Genomic DNA, 14,689 nt, shown 5'->3' with positions numbered 1-14,689 from the left:
CGGTTCCCACTGGAACTGCGAGTCTGGTGCCACACCGGGAAGCCCCCCCCCCACTCTGGGGAATAGGCCCCTCTTCAACCTTGGCTGAAAGAGGGTGGAATCTGGGCGTTGTTTTCCCTTGAGGCTTGTACGGGTCTTTCGGAAGGTGGGAAGTGCTGGCAGTACAAAATAAGCAATTTTCTCCCAGTTTTCACCTAAATGAGGAATTTGTTAGGGTTAGAGGGTTAATATATTCAACTCGAGGCGACTTGAAAAGAGGTGGCGTTGTCAGTGACGGGTTTTGTCCCTTGGTTGGGACTAGTTGGAAAGCCTAAATTTTCTTTTGGTTTTCGTCATTGACAATTCTTTTCGCACTGTTGATGCCTTTCCGATCTCTGCCAGATGCTATGTCATGATCAGTTTACTTCGAATTTTTCTCACTTCACTTCCATTTTTTTTCCTCGTTTCAACATGAAACATTTGAGTATCTTCATATGATGCAAGCAAGAATTAATGGGTGAAATGTTAATTATTCATTTTTCTTCAGTATTTTCCAAATACATATTTATGATGCATATGAGAAAGACTTAAAATCATGAACATCTTTGTTTTGTAGGGATGCCTTTGGGTAATAGGGTACTAGTAAAGATCCATCATCTAGCTCTCTAAGATTGGAATACCATTTGAGCTAACTGATTATTTTATACCAATTATTTCATAGAATCTTGTGAGTGAAATTGTAATGTCATTTACCTGGTCGAGGGTCTGCGGTCACTGTACTTCCTACTAGATTCAAGGTCCTAATTTTGTGATGATTGTCATTAAGATTACCTGGACAATAATTCAGAGAGTATAATCTTTTTTCCCTCCACATTTTTTCATGACAATCATTAAAATTCAGACACTGGGGGGGATTAGTTCCAAGTTATCAAACATTGAATACCTGCTAGGCATCTTAGATGAGGTTATGGAAAACATTATTTCGAGTGGAAACTGATAAAATATTCTTAGATTTTATTATTAGCATGAACTATTTATTCCTATTGGGAAGTTTATTGCAAGTTAACACTGGTTGTAATTTTGTCTTCAGTTGAACTTGGGAAATAATTTTTCTTGTTGCATGTTTAGATTTATCTTTCTTACAACCTTGTAGGGTGAAATGGTCATGTCTCCCTTCTGTTTGCTTATGGATATTTAAGTGTAGACATTTCCAGGCCAGCAAAATGCCTCAGTGAGTAAAACAGGTTCTCACCACACTTAACAACCTAAAATCAAAGAAGAACCAACTCCCAAAAGTTGTCCTCTGATCTCCATTAGCATCCACCTATAATAAAAAATACATAAATATAAAAATGAAACATTTAAAATAAAATACGCATTTCCTTAGATGAGTAACTTGATGAAGTCTGTGAAGTTGATCCTGATCAGCTAGTGTTACATGGCAGTTTAAGGACTGTCATACATAAAATACATAAAAAGTTCATTGGTTATTATTAATAAATAGGTTTGAATGTATTTATTAGGCAGTCTAGGGAGATGTTGACTGCCTCATATTGTGTATAGGACTACTTAGTTTTCACGAAATCTATTAATCTTTCTATTGAAGTTTTTAGCATGAGGAAAGAGTTTACCTTATAACTATATATAGGTTTCCTTTGAATTTCTTGAGTGTTTATGTTGTAAATATTAGTTTTATGACTTCTAGTTTCTTTTTCATTACTTTTTCTTTTTAAGATAGAGTTATATTCTGGCAGCCCAGACTGGCTTCAAACTTGGAATCCTCCTGCCTCAGCTTCTGAGTGCTGGGATTTCAGTGGTGAACTACTGCACTCATTTTTATTTTCATTTCTTTTTTCCTATTTTGAAATTAATTTCTTTTTCAGGCGGTCTCATGTAATAACACTAGCTATAAACTCTGTGTAGACAAGATTTGCCTTGAATATCTGATGCTCCAGCCTCCACCCAAAGGCTGGGATTGTAGGTGTTTGCCACAAAATTTGGTTTTATGTGATGTTAGATGAGCACTATACATACTGAGCTGTATCCTCAGCTGTTAGTAAATTAATTTTTTTTAAATTGGCAAGAAAAGTAATGTGTTTCAATACAGCTTTTTCATATTCGTGTGTGTGTATGTACAGAGAGAGATAAGTCTAGTGTGTGTGTGTGTGTGTGTGTGTGTGTGTGGAGAGAGAGAGAGAGAGAGAGATAAGTCTTACTTTGTAGCCCAAGCTGGCATTGAAGGTATGAATTAGCCTCTCAGGTTCTGTCATTTTTTTACTTTAGATAACTTATCAACTATTCTGTTTTATGCATTCCCAGCCTTCCCAGGTGACTACTAAATAATGCCTTTTTAGATTTAGCTATGTGTGTTTCTGTATAACTATATAGATTTACAGTTTTAGATTTACAGGAAATTGATAAGATAGTACAGAAGATACCTGTGCGTCCTACATCATGTCCAGCTAATATATTAGTAATACACAAGGTACATTTGTGAAAATTAGTGGCTCAATATTGATTTTTATTATTATCTAAAATTCATTGCTTACTTGGGTTTCCTTAGTTTTAAAAAACTCAATATTTTTCTGCTTCAACTTTCAAGATACCACATTACATTCAATTGTTATATCTCCTTAGATTTAACTTGCTTACTTTAGGATTACGTTTGCATGCTTTTTTCTGTTTAGAACTGTGAGATTAATTATCTTTTGAGGTCATCATATTGCTAAGTAATGCCATCCAATAGTTCGGACACTGAAACATTGAGTTCTTTCTTTACAGTCAGTGCCTGTAGTTTTTTTTGCATTACAAAGATCTGTAGAATTTATGTTACATTGATGTAACTTGCTATGAATTATTTATTTTTCAGTCTGTTAGAATTCACAATTCAGCTTTTAAAGATTATACTCTGTGGCATAGCCTTCTTTGTTTCCTTAATAGTGTTCACCACATTTAGACTATTTTATGTTTGTTTTGCCTGTTTTCCAAAGCAGAAAAGAATGCAAGTTCCATAAGATACAAATTATTATCTTTTTATGCTCATTGAACTCCTGTTGCCTAATATAGAACCAGTCTCATAGTAGCTGCTCAGAAACATTTGATGACAGAATAATAATTGAATGTAATAGCAGCCAAAGCTAATTGCCTATATTTTTTTGTTATGGTAAAAAAAATCTACATTTTCCCCTCATAAAATTAATAGTTTAGTAATTACATTGCATACTTACATTATTTGATTATTTACAAGAATATACTACAGATGCTGGAGTTTGGATAGAGGAACTAATAATTTAAAGGCTTAACCATTTCCCTAAAAAAAGCACTTATCTACATATTACACCTTTTTTTCTTTTTGAGTTAAAAGGGTTTTTTGTTAAAGCTATTAATTTATTTGTTGTTTGTATAATATATAGAGTATGTCAAATATGTAGATGCTATAGTCATGTAATTTTTATTTAGCTTTTCAAATGAACGATACTCTGCTCTATAATGAAGATGAATTGTTTCAGTACTTGACAGATCTAGTTAATGGCATGAGTCTTGGCAATTTTCTCTTTATCTTAGTATATGATAAAGAAATGTTAAACTACAGAATTCCTAAAGTTTCCTTCAGGAGACTCTTTTGTTATTATCAGGCTATTGTCTGTAAGTTCAGAGGGACTTTTAGAATTCTCATTAAGTGGTTTATGATGGATTTTACTGCAAACGTAATTGTTATTGATTATTAGGAAATGATGACAAGGAGACTTGTATACCTAATACTACTTTTTTCACTTCATATCACCATTTTTCCATCATCTTCTTGAACTACAATGTATTAGATAGGGAAAAAGTGTGAGAGACTAGTATTATTGAACACTGTAATAGTACAGTAGAGGTCACCCTGTTGTATTGGGTATTATGTATTCTTCTCTGAAAATTCCTTATGGATAAGATCTGTTAAACCACTTAAAGTTTTTCAGTAAAGTACATAAGTGTTGTTTACTAAGCACTTTATCTTCCAGACTTTCAGAAAAATGTTAACATTTAATTAATCTTTATAATAGCACTATATACAATAAGTCCTGTCTTTTTATTTTATGGATAAGGAAACTGAAACATAAAAAGATGTTGAGTAATTTGCCAAAGATCAGTGGCCAGTACTAACACAGGAAACTTGTACTTTGTGCTCGCAATTACTACTATCAAGTTTTAAGGTTTAAAAATAAGATACAGAAAATATTTCCATTAGGACTCTTAATTTGCAAAATGGAGCTGCAAGAAGAACAAAATGACCTGATAGTATCTAATCCAGTATCTCTCAAACTGATCTACTGCCCCCCTGAGATCTCACAAGAGTCTGCAAAGGGAGAATCTATAAGCCCCATAGAGGTCCAGAATATTAAGATATTATGTGCTTTTCTACTCTTATTAGCTTATAAGTGTTTAGTGTAGTTTCTGAGAGCCTACCTGATATGTGTCAGAAGCAACTGTAAGAATATAACCGTCTTCTATTCAGTAAAACATTAAGGAGTTTTGCAAATAGTGTAAAACAGTGCCACCCTCACTAAATTTTTGTTTGTAAAATGATTGTTTTCATAAAGATTATGTTGACATGCAATAAGATTTATTACTATTTTTAGATATACTAAGTACTTTTAATTTTTCATAGTTAGATTTCAGTAAATACTGATGTAATCTGCATAAACAGAATTCTTTAGCGTCCTCGACAATTTTTAAGAACTACCAATCCAACCACAAATTGTGGTACTTGCCTGTAATCTCAGTATTTAGGAGGTAGAGGCAAGAGGATCAAAAATTCCAGGTTCTCCTCAATATAGGTCTTATCAACAGTGCCATCCTGCTGCCCCTACCTTATTTATGTCAAGGTTTCCCACTGAACCTAAAGTTTCCCAATTCCTCTAGACTAGATGGCCAGCAAAGTCCAGGCATCTTGCTATCTATGCATTTACAGTGCTGGTATTACAGGCATACACCAGTGTATCTGCCTTATTTTTTTAGTGTCCAGCTCAGGTACTTAATGCACTAGTGCTTTACTAAGCCATTTTCCTCGTCCCTAGATTGCTACTTCCTGGAGTTAGGAACAATGATGAATGCCTGTAATTCCAGCATGGGAGACTGAGACAAGATTGCTGCAAGTTTGAGGAAAACATGGATTATATAATGAATTCAGGGCTGCTGTGGACTATATAGTGAGACTGTCTCAAAAAGGGGGTGGAAGCTAGAGAGATATCACTTAAGAGCATTTGTCTTGCAAAGGATCTGGGTTTGATTCCTATCCTGGGTCACAACCATCCATAACTGAAGTTTCAGGGGAACCAGTGCCTCTGACCTCCCTGGGCACTAGGCATGCACATGGTGAAACACACATAAAATATATCTAAAAAATTATTACTTTTAAAAATGGTACCAAAAGGACTAGATGTGATGGTGTGTTCCTTTAATCCTGTCACTTGAAGAGGCAGAGGCAAGTGGATTTTGGTGAATTTGAGACCAGTATTGTCAACCAGGGCTACATATTAAAACTCTATCTCCAAAAAACAAAACAAGCCGGGTGGTGGTGGGGCACTCCTTTAATCCCAGCACTCAGGAGGCAGAGGCAAGCAGATCTCTCTCTGTGCATTCAAGGCCAGCCTGGTCTACAAGAGCTAGTTCCAGGACGGGCTCCAAAGCTACAGAAAAACCCTGTCTCAAAAAATTTTTAAAAGGGGGGGGGGTGGATACATTTCATTGATAGAGCTCTTGCCTAGCATGTGGACTTGGGAGGACTTGGGACTTAAACTTTTCCCCAAGCACCCTTAAGGGAATGACCAAAGAAAAGAAAAAAAAAACAGTTTTTAAAAGTTGCTTTCTGGGGCTGGAGAGATGGCTCAGAGGTTAAGAGCATTGCCTGCTCTTCCAAAGGTCCTGAGTTCAATTCCCAGCAACCACATGGTGGCTCACAACCATCTGTAATGGGGTCTGGTGCCCTCTTCTGGCCTGCAGACATACACACAGACAGAATATTGTATACATAATAAATAAATAAATAAATAAATATTTTTTAAAAAAAAGTTGCTTTCTACTTGTTTTTCTTCTTTTTTATTAAGGGTATGTATTTATGTGTGTATGCATCCTTTTATGTACCACGTGTGTGCATGGCCCACCGAGGTCAAAGAGGGCATTGGGTCCCCCTTGGAACTGAAGTTAAGAGACAATTCTGAGCTACCATGTGAGTGGTACCTGAATCTAGGTCCTATAGAAGAGCAGCAAGTGCTTTTAACTGCTGAACCATCTCTCCAAACCTTGTGTGTATGCATTTGTATATGTAAAGGCAAGAGGTCAACCTCAGGTGTAGTTACCCTCCATGAGCCATCCACCTTAATTTTTTGAGACAATTTCTCACTGGGACCTAGAATTTGTCGATTATGCTAGGCCGGCCAGCCAGTGAACTATGGGGATTCACTGGTCTCTTCCTTCCCGGCGCTGGGATAACAAACTATACCTACCCTTTTCCTTTAGTGCTGGAAACTGAATTCAGATCCTTAAACTTATATACCAAGCACCTTATTAATCGAACTATCTCCCTAGTTTACAACCCCTGTCTCTCTCTCTCTCTCCAAGGACTCAAGTAGGCCTGGATGACCTTAAAAAAAAAAAAAATTAGAGGCTGAAAAGGTAACTCAACAATTAAGCACACTTGCTGTTCTTTTCAGTCCCTAATTTTCTTTGAAAAAATAAGCAGGAACAGAGAAACCAGGCATGCATATGCTGTTATAATCCCAGAATCTAAGAGGTTGAGGCCGGTGGACCAGGCCAGCCTTGTCTACGTTGCAGCAGTTACCTCTATAGTATTGAGACTGCATAGCACTCTTTGAGCTGGAACTTACTATGTATGCTGGGCTGTCCTTAAATTTACAGAGATCTGCCTACCTCTGCATTTTCAATGCTGGGATTTAAGGCATGCTTTTATTTTTATGTGTATGAATATTTTGTGTGCATGTATATCTGTAAACCATGGGCACACATGGTGCCCTCTGAATCCAGAAGAGGGTGATGGCTCTCCTCGCACTAAGTTGGGAACTGCCAGTGGGTAGTAGGAACCAAACCTTCATCCTCTAGAAAAGCAGCAAGTGCTCTTAACCACACTGAGCCATCTGTCTAGCCATTTTAAGTTTTTGTGAATTCATTTCTCTTTTACTTTGTCTATGTCCTGTCTGAAGTCCTCAAAACCAACAAAAATAATTACTGATATTTGGCTATCTGCTTCTGTTTAAGAAATATGCACTAAAATTTTAATTTTTTACCTTAATATTGGATTTCACTACTAGGTCCATTTAAGTTAAATTTTTGCAATACAGATTCTAATGTTAGGTATTTAGTTCTTTTGGGCCATATTTCCTTTAGAATTACTTGCTACCTTTCTGGACAGAATAATCCTGGTTGACTTTCTATCTCGCTCTCGCTCTCTCCTGGTTGACTCTCTCTCCTGGTTGTCTGTCTCTGTCTCTGTCTCTGTCTCTCTCTCTCTCTCTCTCTCTCTCTCTCTCTGTCCTGGTTGACTCTCTCTCCTGGTTGTCTCTCTCTCTCTCTCTCTCTCTCTCTCTCTCTCTCTCTCTCTCTGTGTGTGTGTGTGTGTGTGTGTGTGTGTGTGTGTGTGGCTGGCTGGCTGACTGGCTGGCTGGCTGGCTGACAGGCCAGGGAGCCCCAGGAAACCACCTGCCTCTTCTCCCCAGTGCTGAGATTATAAGAAGATGCTTACATGGCTAGCCCCTCTTTCCCTTTAAACCTTGTTTTGGGGGATTAAACTCAGATCTTCTTGCTTGCCTGTGCAAGCATTTTATTGGCTGAGCTCTCTCCCCAGTCCACTATTATTATTTGTTTTGTCAGTTTGGGGAGGTCAGCTAGAGGAGACAGTGTCTCACTATTGTGCAGTGCTGAGCATTGAACCATGAATTTTATACATAATAGCTAAGCAAACACCTTTCTGTGCTATATTCTTGGTCCAGTAATGGATTTCTGTCTCTGTGTTTTTATCTGTCTCCCCGTGTACACATCCCCCTTTCTCTTATATATAAATATATAATATTTCTATATAGCACAGGCTGATCTTAACTTGGGATATTTTTGCCTTAGACTCCAAGTGTGAGCTACCGTACCTGGGTTATGAATTTCTTGTTCATAATCATACTTTTTAGCTTACTGTGTAGAGAATAGCACTCAAATTTTTAATAAGCAAATTACTTTTTTTTAAGTAGTGTAAAACAGAAAATGAAGACCTACTCAGTGTATAGTGTATTTGAAAAGTTAAAGCTAGAGGTTGGACAGATGGTCCATGGTTAAGAGGCTGTTCTTCCAGAATACCCTAGTTTTAGTCCCAGCACCCACACTAGCTCACAACCACCTCTAACATCATTTCCAGTTTCCAGGGGATTCAGCATCCTCCTCTGGATTCTTCTGACACCGGGTATACAGACATATATGTAGGCAACACACCTATACACATAAAATAATATTTTCTTCTTTAAAAACGAAAAGTTATGGCAGGTTTGGCTGCCTATACCTCTAATTTCTGCATTCACAAGCTTGAGGCCAGCCTGGTCTACAGTATGAGATCTGTGGTTTTTTTTTAAAGTTAATTTGTGGTTTAGCCATGTTTTTGCATTCTTAAGATATTTTCCTCTGGGGCCTGAGAGATGGCTCAGTGGTTACAAGCATTGGTTGCTCTTCCAGAGGGCCTGGGCTTCATTCTCATTGCCCACACAGTGGTTCACAACCATGTTTAATTCCAGTTCCATGAGATATTACACCTCTTCTGGCCTCTGAGGGCACCAGGCATGCACACAAGTACAGACACATAAAATAATAAGTAAATAAATAGATATTTAAAATGTTTGCAGTATATATAACACTTGTAATTCCGGCATTTCTGGCTAAGGCATGAGAATTTCAAGTTCAGTGCCAGCTTTGGCTACATAGTAAGCTTTTCCAAAAACGTTAACAGTAACAGAAAACTCATACTCAAGATGAATTAATTGAACAAAGTTAAGAAAGGGGAATATTTAAATTCAGATAGGCTTTTAAGCCACCTCCTCTTTAAAGTCAGTTTGACCTATAGCAGCTAAGTCTATAACAACAATCACAAAATAAAAATAATTCTTGGTGTCTAGTGTAATGACCATGCAAACAAATATACATAAACTATTGACTCTATCGAATCATTAAGAAATTGGAGAAATTGGTCTTTGTCTCCCTTTTTTTTTAATAACAGAAGTGCAGAGAGTGGTGTCACACCCATGTGATCCCAACATTTCAGAGACTAAGTCAAAAATATTACCTGAGTAAACCCCAAATTTCTGGTCAGCCTGGGATATATGTACAGTCAGACCCTGACAGATGGAAGCTAAGAATGTAGTTCAGAATAGAATCCTTTTTTAAAAAAATAAAATAAATAAGTTATTTTTATCTTATGTGCATTGGTGTTTTACCTGCATATACATCTGTGTAAAGGTGTCAGATCCCCTGAAACTAGAGTTACAGACAGTCATGAGCTGCCATGAATTAAGCCCAGGTCCCCTTGAAGAACAACAGGTGCTCTTAACCTCTGAGTCATCTCTCCAGCCCCCAGAATAGAATTCTTGATCTGTTTTTGTTTTCTAGTACCACAAAAAGCAACAAGAAAACAAAGACGACAGAGCATCATCATTGTATTTAACAAAACTAAACTCTGCCAGGCATAATAGCTCATGTCTTTAATCTCAGCACTAGGGAGGTAGAGGTGGGCCAGCCAGAACTACATAAAGAGACCTTGTCTCAAAAAGAAAAAGGAAAGGAAAAAAAAAAAAGGAAGCTAAATCTTAGCTCTGCCAGCATATAGATTAATGTATGTGTATGTTTGCTACCCCTTTGAACTTTAGTGCTTTGGAGTGAACCCTAGGGCCTGGCTCATGCTAAACACATAGCATACTACTGAATTCTATACCCATAGTCCCAGATTATGTGAAAAAGATGCATAGGATAGTATGTGGAGAAGAGGGTTAAGAGTGAGGCTACCGTGCTCTTTCCAATTCCCGCACACCTTTTTGTGTTTAGCAATCAAGAGCCTCTCCAGTTGATGTCTTTTTTAATTTTTATAAGGCAGATCCTATATTTTGGCTATTGCTGTATAATTCAACCTCTGATTCTGTTCCCTTCCTAGAGATGGGGCTAAAAGCGCTAACTCTGATCATGCGAATTAGTTCTGGCTACTAGTTTCCCATCCTTTGGGATTTTCAGACGTTACCTTATTAGCATTAAGTTAGGGCTTAAGGGTTTATTACAAATGATAAAAGATGATCCATTCAGTTTTATTACTTCTATCACAAGGAAAATACAAGGGATTTACAAGCTATATACCTTGAACTCCTAAGTGGACAAAAACACACTTTTTTTAAAAAAAAAATTATTTTGCATCCCTAAATTCATGTTAAGGTTATAATTTGCAGTATCTTAACATGTAAGGAGTTTTGGAGAAATGGTTAAGCTAAGATAATATTGGGGAAATTTAACCACATTTGTTCTGAGGGGAAAAATTGCTGATCGCGATCATGTTGAAGCTTCTATACGCCAAGGATTGGCAAAAAAACCAGCAGAAGGTCTGAAAAAGGATTAGAGCAGGTTCACCCTCAGAAGGAATCAACACTACTAATACTTTAACCTCAGGTTTTCAGTCTCCAGAACTTGCGAATTTCTGTTTAAGCTACTTGTACTTCATTATGGCATCTCTAGCAAATTACAGTGTGTAATATTTTGCAACAAACCTAAAATTCATCTATCTCTTCCTGACAACTCTAACAGTAAATATTTGTCTTCATTTACTATAAAACTACTAACATTTAAAAAAATATGTGTATGGATGTTTTGCCTACATGTATGTCTTGCGCCATATATGTCTCTGGTGCTTGTGGAAACCGAAAGAAGGTGTAGGGTTGCAGTTATTACAGTCATGAGTTGTCATGAAATCAAGCTAGAGTCAATTCTGAGCCACCTTGTGGATGCTTCTAATTAAACCAGGGTCCTTTAGAAGAGCAACCAGTGCTCTTAGCCACTAAGCCATCTCTCCAGCTTCACTACTAACATTTTTTTTTGAGTAGTCAAAAGTACTCCCCCTTTTTTAAAAATTAAATTCAATTTTGTTCTTATTTGCAGGTATCAGTATTTGTTTTCATATGTAATACTATTAACATTTGAGTATTTACTTCATATTGTGTTCTATCATGAATGCCAAATGGTTTTAATTCATTTAATCCTTAAGATGAATTCTAAGAGCTTTTCCGAGTGATTGGATTTTGGACCGGAGCAAGGAAATTGTAAGATGTTCCTGTAGTTTCTGGTGATGGCAAAATGTAAGGAGATGGTTAAAAGAGGAAGGGAGCCTGTTGAGAGGGCTAAAGAGTAGTGACAGAGTATTTACTGAATATGTGCAAGGCTTTGGGTTTGATCTTAGCATCACAAAGCAAAACTAGAGCCATTCTGAAAAAGTTCTCAATAGAAAAAGCTTTTGGCAACAAAATATTGACACAGTATTGGTCTGAACCTACAGAATTAAACATTTGAGTCCATATTATTGCAGATTTTTAAGTAAAGGGAAAATGTAGTATGAGGGGCCCTGCATGTTGGGCGCCATTTGTAGAGTGAGGGCCGGCTTGTTGGGGTATCTGTTCCCACCCAGTACCCCACAGCCAGCAATTTCCAAGGAAAAATCACACACAGGACTCCATAAGATTATAAACTGATTGGCCCATTAGGTCAGGCTACTTATTAGCTCTTATAACTTATGTTACCCCATTATCCTTATCTACATTAGCACATGGCTCATTACCTTTCTCAGCTGGGCAGGTTACATGCTATCTCTTCGGTGATCTGGACAGGAATGGCAGAGGGAGCTTCCTCCTCTCTAGCCTTCTCCTATTCTCATTGCCCCGCCTCTACTTCCTGTCTGGTTGACCCGCCTATACTTCCTGCCTGGCCAATCAGCGTTTTATTAAAATACATGATTGACAGAATACAGACAGTTCTCCCGCACCAGGAAAAGGAAAGTTTTATTCCTGTAAAAGACTTCTAATTAAGGGCTGGCAAGATGACTCGAGTCAAAAGCACTCACTTCCCTTCCAAAGGACCAAGGTTTGATTCCCAGTACCTACACTGTGGTTCAACAATCTGTAATTCCAGTCCCAGAGATTAAATACCTTCTTCTGGTCTCTGAGGTTGTTGCATGCATATTGTATACTGGCATACTTGCAGGTAAAACATCCATACACATAAAAGTAAACAAAAATTTAAAAAGAATTTTAATTAATAAGTAGAGTTAAAAATACAGTAAATAGAAGAATTTCCATTGGAACACTGCAGTAGTAATGGCTATAGAAAATGTTTGTTTGGTGAAAGTTAAAATTAGTGGACAGAAGTTTGAGAACAGAATATTTACGTAAATTTAACCACTGCGTTAAATCATATATGAAAGACTTTCATGACTGAAGTTGTAGAGATACTAGAGTGAGTTTGAGAGCATCTAAAGGATGCTTTATTTTTCCATGTTGACAAGTTATTTGGGGGAGGGGATTTTTCAAGACAGAGTTTCCCTGTGTGGCCTTAGCTGTCTTGGAAGTCACTCAAACTCTACCTGCTTCTACCTTCTGAGTGTTAGGATTAAAGGCATGTACCACCATCACACAGCTTGACAAATTCTTTTTTCAAAAGCTGATTCTACAGATTCAGGAATATCCCTTTGTAGACGAAGAATTAAACAGATAATGCTCTGTAGAATAATTATTGATAATTAAATATTTTAGTTGATATTCTTTGCCTCAGTATAACTTTTTATTAGAATATCTTAAGTACACATTTTTACTTAATTCAGTGGTATAATAGCTACTATAATGATATTGGTAGGGGGTGGGATAGGAAGAAAAATACTACAGAATTTCATGTTGTGAAGCTTGTTTACATAGGAAGAAGTGTTTAAGCTAAAGGTAATTGATCAGTCACTTGGAATTTATTATGAAAGACAATGATTCTCAAATACCATTTATGGAGATGACTGCATTAGATTCCTATACAGAGTGTTTTTAGAACATAAATGCTAGGACTGGATAGCTCAACAGTTAAGAGCATTGGCTGCTCTTCCAGATTCTCTGTTCTCAACAGGCAAAACACCCACATAACGTCAAATAGGGGATTTTAAACGTCTGAGGTCTCCAGGCTGGAGAGATGGTTTGGTTATTAAGAGCACTAACTGTTCTTCCAGAGGAAGTTGAGTTAACTGTCCGTAACTCTTAAGAACTGGCAGCTAACAACTATCTGTAATTCCAAGATCTTACACCCTCACACAGAAATACATACAGGCAAAACACCAATGCAAATAAAGTAAATAATTTTTTTTTTTAAATCTAAGATCTCTGAGTCACAAGCAGCCAGTGTGTAGAGGATGGTCGCCAGACTAGCAGTGGCAGAATGTTGGCGGCTACCAGGGCACTTAGCCTAATTGGCAAGAAAACCATTTCCACCTTAGTGTGTGTTTGAGCACATGAGGGTATTGTGAAGAGTGAAGACTATGCTCTCCCTATTTTTGTTGATCAGTGTGACTGCCCCTTGCCTGATATGGCTTGTGTTAGGCTGCTGTCTGCCAGTCAGGAAACCCTGAAGGAGAAGACTGACTGGAACAGCCTGTCCAGGGATGACAAAGTCTAGTCCAGTTTTAACTAGAGCTTTGCTGAGATGAACAGAAGTATAAACAAGTAGAAGACAGTTGTGGTTTCGGCCATGTTCTTCATCAGTTTCATTGCTCTTATTCTGATGTGGAAGAAACACTGTCTAAGACCCCATCCCTCCTACCTTTGATGGAGACTGGATGACCATGTAGACCAAGCAGATGATGGACATGAAGATCAACTCCATTCAGGACTTCTCTGCCAAGTAGGACTACAACAAGAACAACTGGAAGAAGTCAGACCCTGCTGTTTGCCAGCTCCCTCCCCTCAGTTGGTATGCTGGAAACTGCTGTGTCCAATGGTTCATGTTAATAAATGACCAGTTTGTGTGGGGAGAAAAGAAACTGTTACATAGAGAAGCCCTGCCTCAAAAAACCAATCAGTCGGTCAATATTTTGTGGCAGGTGTGGTAGTGTGTGCCTTTAATCCCAGTACTAGGGAGGCAGGGGCAGGAGAATCTCTGTGACTTCTAGACAAGCTTAGTATATATAGAGTTCCAGGACAGCCAGGGCTATGTGCCAAAAAACACTGTCTCAAAATAAATAATTATTTTTAAAAATCTGAGATAGTGAATTGCCTGACTATTCATGGTCTTTTGTGTTACCATGTGGATAGTTTGTCTTTTCTAGTTCTGTAAAGAATGTTATTTAAATTTTAATTGGGGTTGCATTGAGTTCTATAGGTTGCTTTTGATAATTTATCCATTTTCACAGTATTCTGCTAATCTAGGACTGTAGAAGTCTTTGGTGCCTTGAAATTCTTTATTCAGTGTCATGTCTCTTTTTTTCAGTGATGGTCTCTCACTTTTCTTCCTTAGGTTTATTACTAGGCACTTGAAATTTTGGGTGGGGTGGTAATGAAAAGCTGGTTCAGCAGTTAAGATTATTCACTGCTCTTCCAGAGAACCTGGGTTCAGCCCAGCACCTACCCAATGGTGGTGTAGCACAGGTGGTCCAACACCCTCTTCTTGCCTCCCTGGGTAC

General features: G+C 37.6%; 1 protein-coding gene and 1 pseudogene across 3 annotated transcripts in view; both read left to right on the top strand.

The window, feature by feature from the left end:
* The window catches only part of Rab6a (RAB6A, member RAS oncogene family), a 56,509-nt gene that overhangs the window by 641 nt on the left and 41,179 nt on the right, over positions 1-14,689 (top strand). The window lies entirely within an intron of this gene.
* LOC148121575 (cytochrome c oxidase subunit 4 isoform 1, mitochondrial pseudogene) lies at positions 13,419-14,119 on the top strand (annotated as a pseudogene).

This window comes from Myodes glareolus, chromosome 7, assembly GCF_982192425.1.
Source record: "Myodes glareolus chromosome 7, mMyoGla1.1, whole genome shotgun sequence".
Classification (NCBI taxonomy): domain Eukaryota; kingdom Metazoa; phylum Chordata; class Mammalia; order Rodentia; family Cricetidae; genus Myodes; species Myodes glareolus.
The sequence above is the reverse complement of the archived record's forward strand: the minus strand, read 5'-3'. Positions and strand labels throughout refer to the sequence as shown.